The 7,808-nt window shown below is 44.8% G+C and overlaps 1 pseudogene; it reads right to left on the minus strand.

The window, feature by feature from the left end:
• Positions 1–6,314: 6,314 nt before the first annotated feature.
• Positions 6,315–6,852, minus strand: LOC144767576 (small ribosomal subunit protein uS11 pseudogene; annotated as a pseudogene).
• Between the last annotated feature and the right edge of the window lie 956 nt (positions 6,853–7,808).

A 7,808-nucleotide genomic window follows, 5' to 3' on the forward strand; every position in this document is an offset into this window, starting at 1 on the left:
GGGCAATTTTAGAACAAATCAAGTATATATGCTGGGTTGTGGCTTTTGTCCTTTGGTGATGGAGCAGTGTTGCCTGAGTATTACCTCAGATGTCTGATACCTTACATTACGGATCAACAGAGATAGCTCAGCCATTTGGAACCAGAGCATATAATGTATACCTAAACAGAGGTATTTCTCTACCGCAAAAAGCAAATGCCTCAATTATCAGTTTCTCAGAGGGCATTATAAGACAAATTGAGAATTTCCTTTAATGAATGCCTTATGTGGTTTTCCTCCTCCTGGATGGCATCAATGCCAAGGCAGTACACCCGCAGTTCCCTTATGTAGGCATTGCTTCACTACACCTGCCTCTTCAAAATAGTGTAGTTTGGCAGAAAAATGCTTGTTGAAAACTGTTGGACTTGGCCCTTTCTGCAGGATCCTCCCGAAACGATTTGCCTTCACCCGTCTGTTTTTTTTACCCGTTTTTGTTGGCTTTTAGGACATTGTGCATTTTACCACTACTCACCAGTGCTAAAGTGCTTGTGCTCTCACCTTTAATCATAGTAGCATTGGCTTACACCCAATTTTCATATTTAATTTACTAGTAAGTCCCTTGTTAGGTGGTAATCCATGCGCCCAGGGTCTGTAAGTTTAATGCTACTAGTGGGCCTACAGCACTTATTGTGCCACCCACTTAAGTAGCCCTTTAAACATATCTCAGGCCTGCCGTAGCAGACTGTGTGCGGTTAGAAAACTGCTATTTCGACCCTGCAAAATAAACCTATTTCTGGGACCAAACCTTCCTTTTTAATACATACAATTCATTCCTAGCGTAGACCCTGAACAGCCAAAAAGACATGGTGCAGTGTATTTAAAAAATATATATATATCAATAGGAGAGGGAGTACAAAGTGTCTGTGAGGGCTAGTTGGCGTCCCCTAATGAGTACAAAAAGTATCAAGAAGAACTAGTACACAATCTAGGGGCTAGATGTTCATGTATGGAAACACATTTGTTAGTTGGTGGCATGCTTCATCATCGGATCCCACCCATGGTGCCGAGTGCACCTCGGGTGTGCTTCAACGCCTGAACTACTGCTGAGCTGGTTTTGAATGTGATGGGTGTGCAATGGTGCTACCGAAGTGAGGTTAAAAACTGTCCAATAGGTCAGTATTTAATGGTGAGCCCACTGGCAGTGCTTAAAAGAAGGAATTGGATATGTGTTGCGAAATTATGTCTCTAATATCCAATGATAAAGGTCAGGTTTACATGTTTCAGCCAGACTGCGACGAGTACTGGATGTGTTGGTATCTAAGTAAAGGGCGTGAGGGTCAGGTATAGTAATAGTGCCAGAGGTGATGTCGCACTCGCTAAGGTGCTTATGCAGAAAAATGCTAGTGTGAAACGAGATGTGACGCTTGTGCGTGACCGCTCCATAGTACTGAGTAATATGCGCCATAGTGAGTATTTCGACACTGCGGCGGTTTCCATAAAGTGTCGATTTTTCATAAAATAATGAAGAGAAATGCTTACTATGAGATTTCCATCAAGAGCAACATGAATCCCGCGAGGAGGCAGGACCTATAGTCACACTCTGATTGTGTGATTGGGGAGAGGAAATGAAACATTAAAAGTAGGAAAAACAATCTCCGTTACAGAGAGTGTTCCCGGTACCTGTGGTGTCCTTCAACATCGGATCAGGACCCTGGACTTCAAAGTACCCTTACTTTGTCAAAGTCGTCTGCCCACTTCCCATACCTACTCCGGCCTTCTGCTCGGGATTCCGTAGATGCGGCTGGGCTGAGGAAAGCCGGCATTTATATGTTAAGGTTCCCTCCCGGTGTCGGCCATAATTGCTCGAATGCACGTCATGGAGTCTGACGTCGTGACGTGGTGTAGGGGATTGGTTAGCTATGTTGTGATATGCGGAGTTGCTAGAAAAAGCAGTAGAAAGACTCACAGTTGGGAGTCTGTTTTCGGGACGGGTCTTGAGGTGCATGGGTTGTAGCCCCTAATTTTGATTTAGTGGCAGGGGACCTGTCTGCGTCCTTGTAAGGTGTCCAGGAAAACTGGAGATAGGCTGTGACACCCTTATGTTGTACATATGTGGTCACTGGCCGGGGCACCATGATCTGTGGTAACCAGGTCTAGCTAACATAGGGGCCATAGTAGAAAGGACAGTGTTTGACCTGGAGGAGAAAAAACGTAAGGAGAAACGCCGAAATGTTGGTCGCCAATGAGGTACTCATGAGGGTATCCTATTACAAAAAGAGCAGCAGTGGGTTTACCGCCTATCAACCCACATAACCAGGTTGAATAACAACACCCCCTGGAATGCACTGAACAACCGATAGACATTCAGTGCTCTGTAGCACTACATATCCCACTATATAGTGGTGACTCTTACTGCACCTGGGCAGGTACTGATCATTGAACCTTAGCCCTTTGAGGTAATGAGGTGGAGGAGCCTTCACGTACCACACTTGCACATCACAAAGGCTCTGCCTGAGCACTCTCTCTCAGAGTTGTCACTTGCCTTTTGTGACCCCAGACAAGCTGGTGCCAGGACAGGGAGGGGGGATGCCTGAAACCTCAGTGGGTGGAAACCTCCAGAAGCTTCCTCCACTTCAAAGTGGTCATCAAGTTATAAATATTGGTCCCTTAGACCCAAGTCTTCAGTACACTTCTGGGCCTATGGGTACTCTGCCAGAAAGAAGGACCGCTGTGCTGCTGAAAGGACTATAGCTCTGCTGGACTGCTACCCAGAAGATCTGCTACCCTGCAATGCTGACCTGCTGGTCTCTTGCCTGGGTGAGAAGGACTGGACCTGCATCTCAAAACTGAGGACCCTAGAATTCCTCCTAGAGCTAGTTGGCGGGCCACCTGATCAGAAGCATCAGAGACAGAATAGGCTTTCACATGACCCCAGCACGTGGATTCTGCTATCTGTGAGTCCTTTTCTCCCAAGAAGTGCCACCCCAGCCCTAGACTCTTGGAAGTGGGCCTGAAGGTGCTTTACCAGCTCATCAGTGGTTTCAGCAGAACCAACACATCGCTTCTGCTGCTCAACGTATCACCCTCACATGCTGCACAGACTTCCCCGATGCAAAGACTTTCCATTGTCCCATGCAGTCCATCAGAACGGCTATTGTGTGATGCATCTTCATGCAAAGACGTCACCTCACCCAACTCAGCCCATCGGAACCACCGATGCAAAATGCATCTCCTCACCCGCACCTCGAATCGCGTCTGCTGCGCCACGCTTCCTCAATGCAGGACTCTTCAAATCTTCGCAGCTGGGATTAAAGTACTGTGTTCAACTGGCCTAAGTGGTTTCCTGTAGCCGGCCCTTACTCAATCGTGGTCGTCCTGATCTCATGTCTTTGTCCTGGTCTGGCGCAACCAGATCACCACAGTTAGGGTTTATTTTTTATGGCCATAGCATCACTGAAATCTTGAACTTGCTGATCTCCGGTTCTACTGATTGGATTTTTCTCGTTTTGGTCTTGGTTTATTTATTAAAATGAAACCTTATTTTTTTCTAAATTGGAACGGTATTTTCTAGTGTTTTCTCTTTATTATTGTTTGAAGTGCTGCATAAATACTTTATACATTGCCTCTAAGTTAAGTCTGGCTGCTCTGTGCCAAGCTACCAGATGGCTGAGCACAGGTTAATTTGGGGTTTGCGTGTGCCCCATCCTGAAATGGATTGTGGTTGCGCTTGAGTAGGGTTTTACCCCTCCCCCAACAAGTAACCCATTTTCTCACAAAATCCTATTCTGTGGTCAAACTAAGTAAGCATGGATATGTCAAAAACAGCATATCTCTTATGTTGTATATAAGTTACTAGGGCAAAAGCATTGCACTATGAAAACACTACTTTGCGCACTACTCTAGTGTTACTGTGACAAACTGGAAATCATAGTACCAGCGTAGTGCCTCTCTTGTGCTCCATTTGGGGTTGCCCGTTTCTGCACCCAAGCCATGCTAATTTCTATAATTAGTCTAGACATTAAGGAACAACCATTATTGAGAACATGGTCATGGAAGTTTGTAGATATTGGTAAGAAAGTTTGCATTTTATAATGCACATTGCCACTGCAGGATTTAAAAACAATATTGATATTTTAGTGGAATCGACACTATGTGCTTAGAGCTTCAGAAAAGAATTCAAAGCATGGTTGTTGTTGTTATAACACATCCTATTAGGAGACACTATATCTGTTTCTGTTAAAGTGACCTCATTTCAGAACATTGCCCATAAGCAGTACATTTTATCGAGAAGGAAGATTTGTATCATTTGCTTGCTAGAACACCATTCATTTCAAATGTATTTCAAGGCAACAACCTGTTTGCCATTTCTTTAGGCCTGGTAGCTACCGCCATGGATGTACCTCCATGTATATATTTATATTATATATATTTGTAGATTTATATAGTGTAGCTTATCACCCATGAGGGTATACAGGCACTGTCCATGGGCATGGGGAGATTAAGTGATTTGCCCAGAATCATATATATATTTTTTTAATTTTGTTTAAAAGAGTTTTATATAGCGCCGTCTAGACCCGAAGGTATCAGAGGGCTTTACATGAGAATCAACAATGTAACAGAACAAGTTCAACAAATTACACAATACATCAAAAAATATGCAATACAATTAGGAGGGGAGAGAAGGGAGAGAGAGAAGTATTAGGGGGGGCAGGGGAGGTGAGAAAGGGAGGATAAGGGAAGAGACAATAAGGAGAAACGAAAAGAAGTCTGTCTAAAGACCGACTGGGTAGGTGACGACCAAGGAGGGAATCCACGGCCCATCTCCCCTATAGCTAAACCAGGTAGCTTCATCGTCGTCAGACAAAATAGTTCAGTCTCAATACATTGAGGGAGGAGAGACATAAAATAGAGGGACCAAGTAGCGAATCCACAGCCCATCTCCCCAATAGCTAAACCAGGTAGCTCCATCGGGAATCAGGCAAAATAGTTCAGTCTCAATACATTGAGAGAAGGAGAGACATAAAATAGAGGGAGGATGCGGGAGGAGAGGACAGGAGAGACGAAAGGAAGTGGAACAATGTCGTTCAACAATATAACAGAAAAAGATCAACAATTACACATTACATCAAACAATCAGCAAAACGTTGGGCGAGGAGAGAAAGGAAAGAAGAAAGTAGTGGGGGGTAGGGGAGGTGAGAAAGTGATTGATAAGGGAAGAGACAATAAGGAGAGATGAAAAGAAGTCTGTCTAAAGACCGACTGGATAGGTGACGACCTAGGAGGGAATCCACGGCCCATCTCCCCTATAGCTAAACCAGGTAGCTCCATCGGGCATCAGGCAAAATAGTTCAGTCTCAATACATTGAGAGAGGAGAGAAGGAGAGACATAAAATAGAGGGAGGATGCGGGAGGAGAGGACAGGAGAGACAAAAGGAAGTGGAACAATGTGGTTCAACAATATAACAGAAAAAGATCAACAATTACACATTACATCAAACAATCAGCAATACATTGGGAGAGGAGAGAAAGGAGAGAAGAAAGTAGTAGGGGGTAGGGGAGGTGAGAAAGTGATGGTAAGTTAAGAGACAATAAGGAGAGACGAAAAGAAGTCTGTCTGAAGACCGACTGGGTAGGTGACGACCAAGGAGGGAATCCACGGCCCATCCCCCTATAGCTAAACCAGGTAGTTCCATCGGGCATCAGGCAAAATAGTTCAGTCTCAATACATTGAGAGAGGAGAGAAGGAGAGACATAAAATAGAGGGAGGATGCGGGAAGAGAGGACAGGAGAGACGAAAGGAAGTGGAAAAATGTGGTTCAACAATATAACAGAAAAAGATCAACAATTACACATTACATTAAACAATCACCAATACATTAGGAGAGGAAAAAGCGAGATATCAGGCAATGCAGAAATACTTAATCACAACTTGTCACCACTAAGAGTAGCATTAAGAAACTTTTAAAGACAAAGGTATGCACACCACAAACACACACACATTGTCTCTACCCATCCCTCATCTCAGAATCAGACCGGTATTACATGGTACAACAATTGCCCACAGGAGCACTCACTTTTTTGATCTATGACAATAACGAGCCTGCCAGCATCCCAAAAGTTTCAAGGAGTTGCCAACAATGGATAATGCACTACACGGAGTGTCCACATCATAAGTAGCCACAGAAACTTCTATCTCCAAGAGACAGTATCAATACGTCAGGCATGCTGAATTATAGATTGGGAATCATGCTTCACAAGCCTCAAAAAACTAAAACATAAATGTCTTCAATAATCATGTGCAAAGTAGCTTGTACAGAAGACAGTAATACCAAAAGTGTGACTTTATATATTTTTTTTATTTGACAAACTAAATTTACAGACGACGACCACGGCGACCGCCCTTTCTGCGAGTGCTGTCGGAGGGAATTGGAGTCACATCCTCGATACGACCAATCTTCATTCCAGAACGGGCCAGGGCTCTTAGGGCTGACTGAGCACCTGGTCCTGGTGTCTTGGTCCTGTTTCCACCTGTTGCGCGTAACTTAATATGAAGGGCGGTGATGCCAAGCTCCTTGCATCGCTGGGCCACATCCTGAGCTGCCAACATGGCGGCATATGGGGAGGATTCATCTCTGTCAGCCTTCACTTTCATTCCACCAGTCACACGACAAATGGTTTCCTTGCCAGACAGATCGGTGACATGAACGAAAGTGTCGTTGAAGGAAGCGAATATATGGCACACTCCAAACACATTTTCACCCTCTGCAACTTGAGGTCCCAGGCTGATGACCTGCTCTTCCTTCTTTTCCTTGCCCTTACGAGGAACCATTTTTCTGCTAGTTCTCGCTGAATCTACCACCGGAAAGGAAGGAACGTGAGACCCAACCCGGATCCCCAGCCGAGTCAACCGCTCTGGCCGTTGCACTACATCCTCTCCCCTGCTCACTGTGGGGCGCTGACAACAATTGTTTTTTTTGATTTAGAATGCTGCAGATTCCTGCCAGAGTAAATAACAGGTGGCAATGTTGCCAACTGATTGTCTCTCACTTATTCAAGCTCAGAAGGAATGCAAAATGCACTAAAGATCAAACTCGAGACTTGCCAGGCACACATCGTGAAAGCAGGTGTTTTAACCCACTAAGCTCACTATTCTGAGACATCTACACGTGTGCGGCATCAAACAAGCATATGTTGCGAATCCTGCCAAGTAAAATATAAAGGCACCTCTGATCAACAATCAAACAGGAGTGTCTTTCTGAAGATATTAAAAAAAATTAATGAGCCTATTCCCATTTCACAGAAGGGATTTTTGGAGAATCGGCAGAAAGCGTTGCTGTCTTGAAATAACTTTGGGAAAACTTGTTAATGAATATTTTGTACAGGGCTCGAGTCGGGGTACCACGCGGGTGGACGGCGGTCCCCCACTTATTTTACGGGGGGGCGGGCCGAGGGGAGGCAATGATCTCCATGGTGCAAGCCACCTTTCGTGACGTCACTTCCTGTCGTGATGTCACTTCCGGTGACAGCGTCCCCCCACTTTTTTTCTAGGACTTGTGTCCTGATTTTGTACTTAAATATGTAGAAACTGCTTTTTAGTTGTCAAATTACTCATTCCCCTTTTACAATGTATCACTCTGTTTTCTTGCTTTGGCTCTAATGATAGTTCTGCCAATTGGTTGAAGTGTTAGCACATCTCCATTGGTTGACCTGTTAACCCTTCTCGGAGTTCGATTCTAGTTACACCCCCTCTTTACAGTGGTCCAAGGCTCCTTATGCACCGCCCCCCCCCCCTTCCCCAGAACCTTGAGACCCTCACAGGCAGGCGCGCA

This window comes from Lissotriton helveticus, chromosome 7 (assembly GCF_964261635.1).
Source record: "Lissotriton helveticus chromosome 7, aLisHel1.1, whole genome shotgun sequence".
Classification (NCBI taxonomy): Eukaryota; Metazoa; Chordata; class Amphibia; order Caudata; family Salamandridae; genus Lissotriton; species Lissotriton helveticus.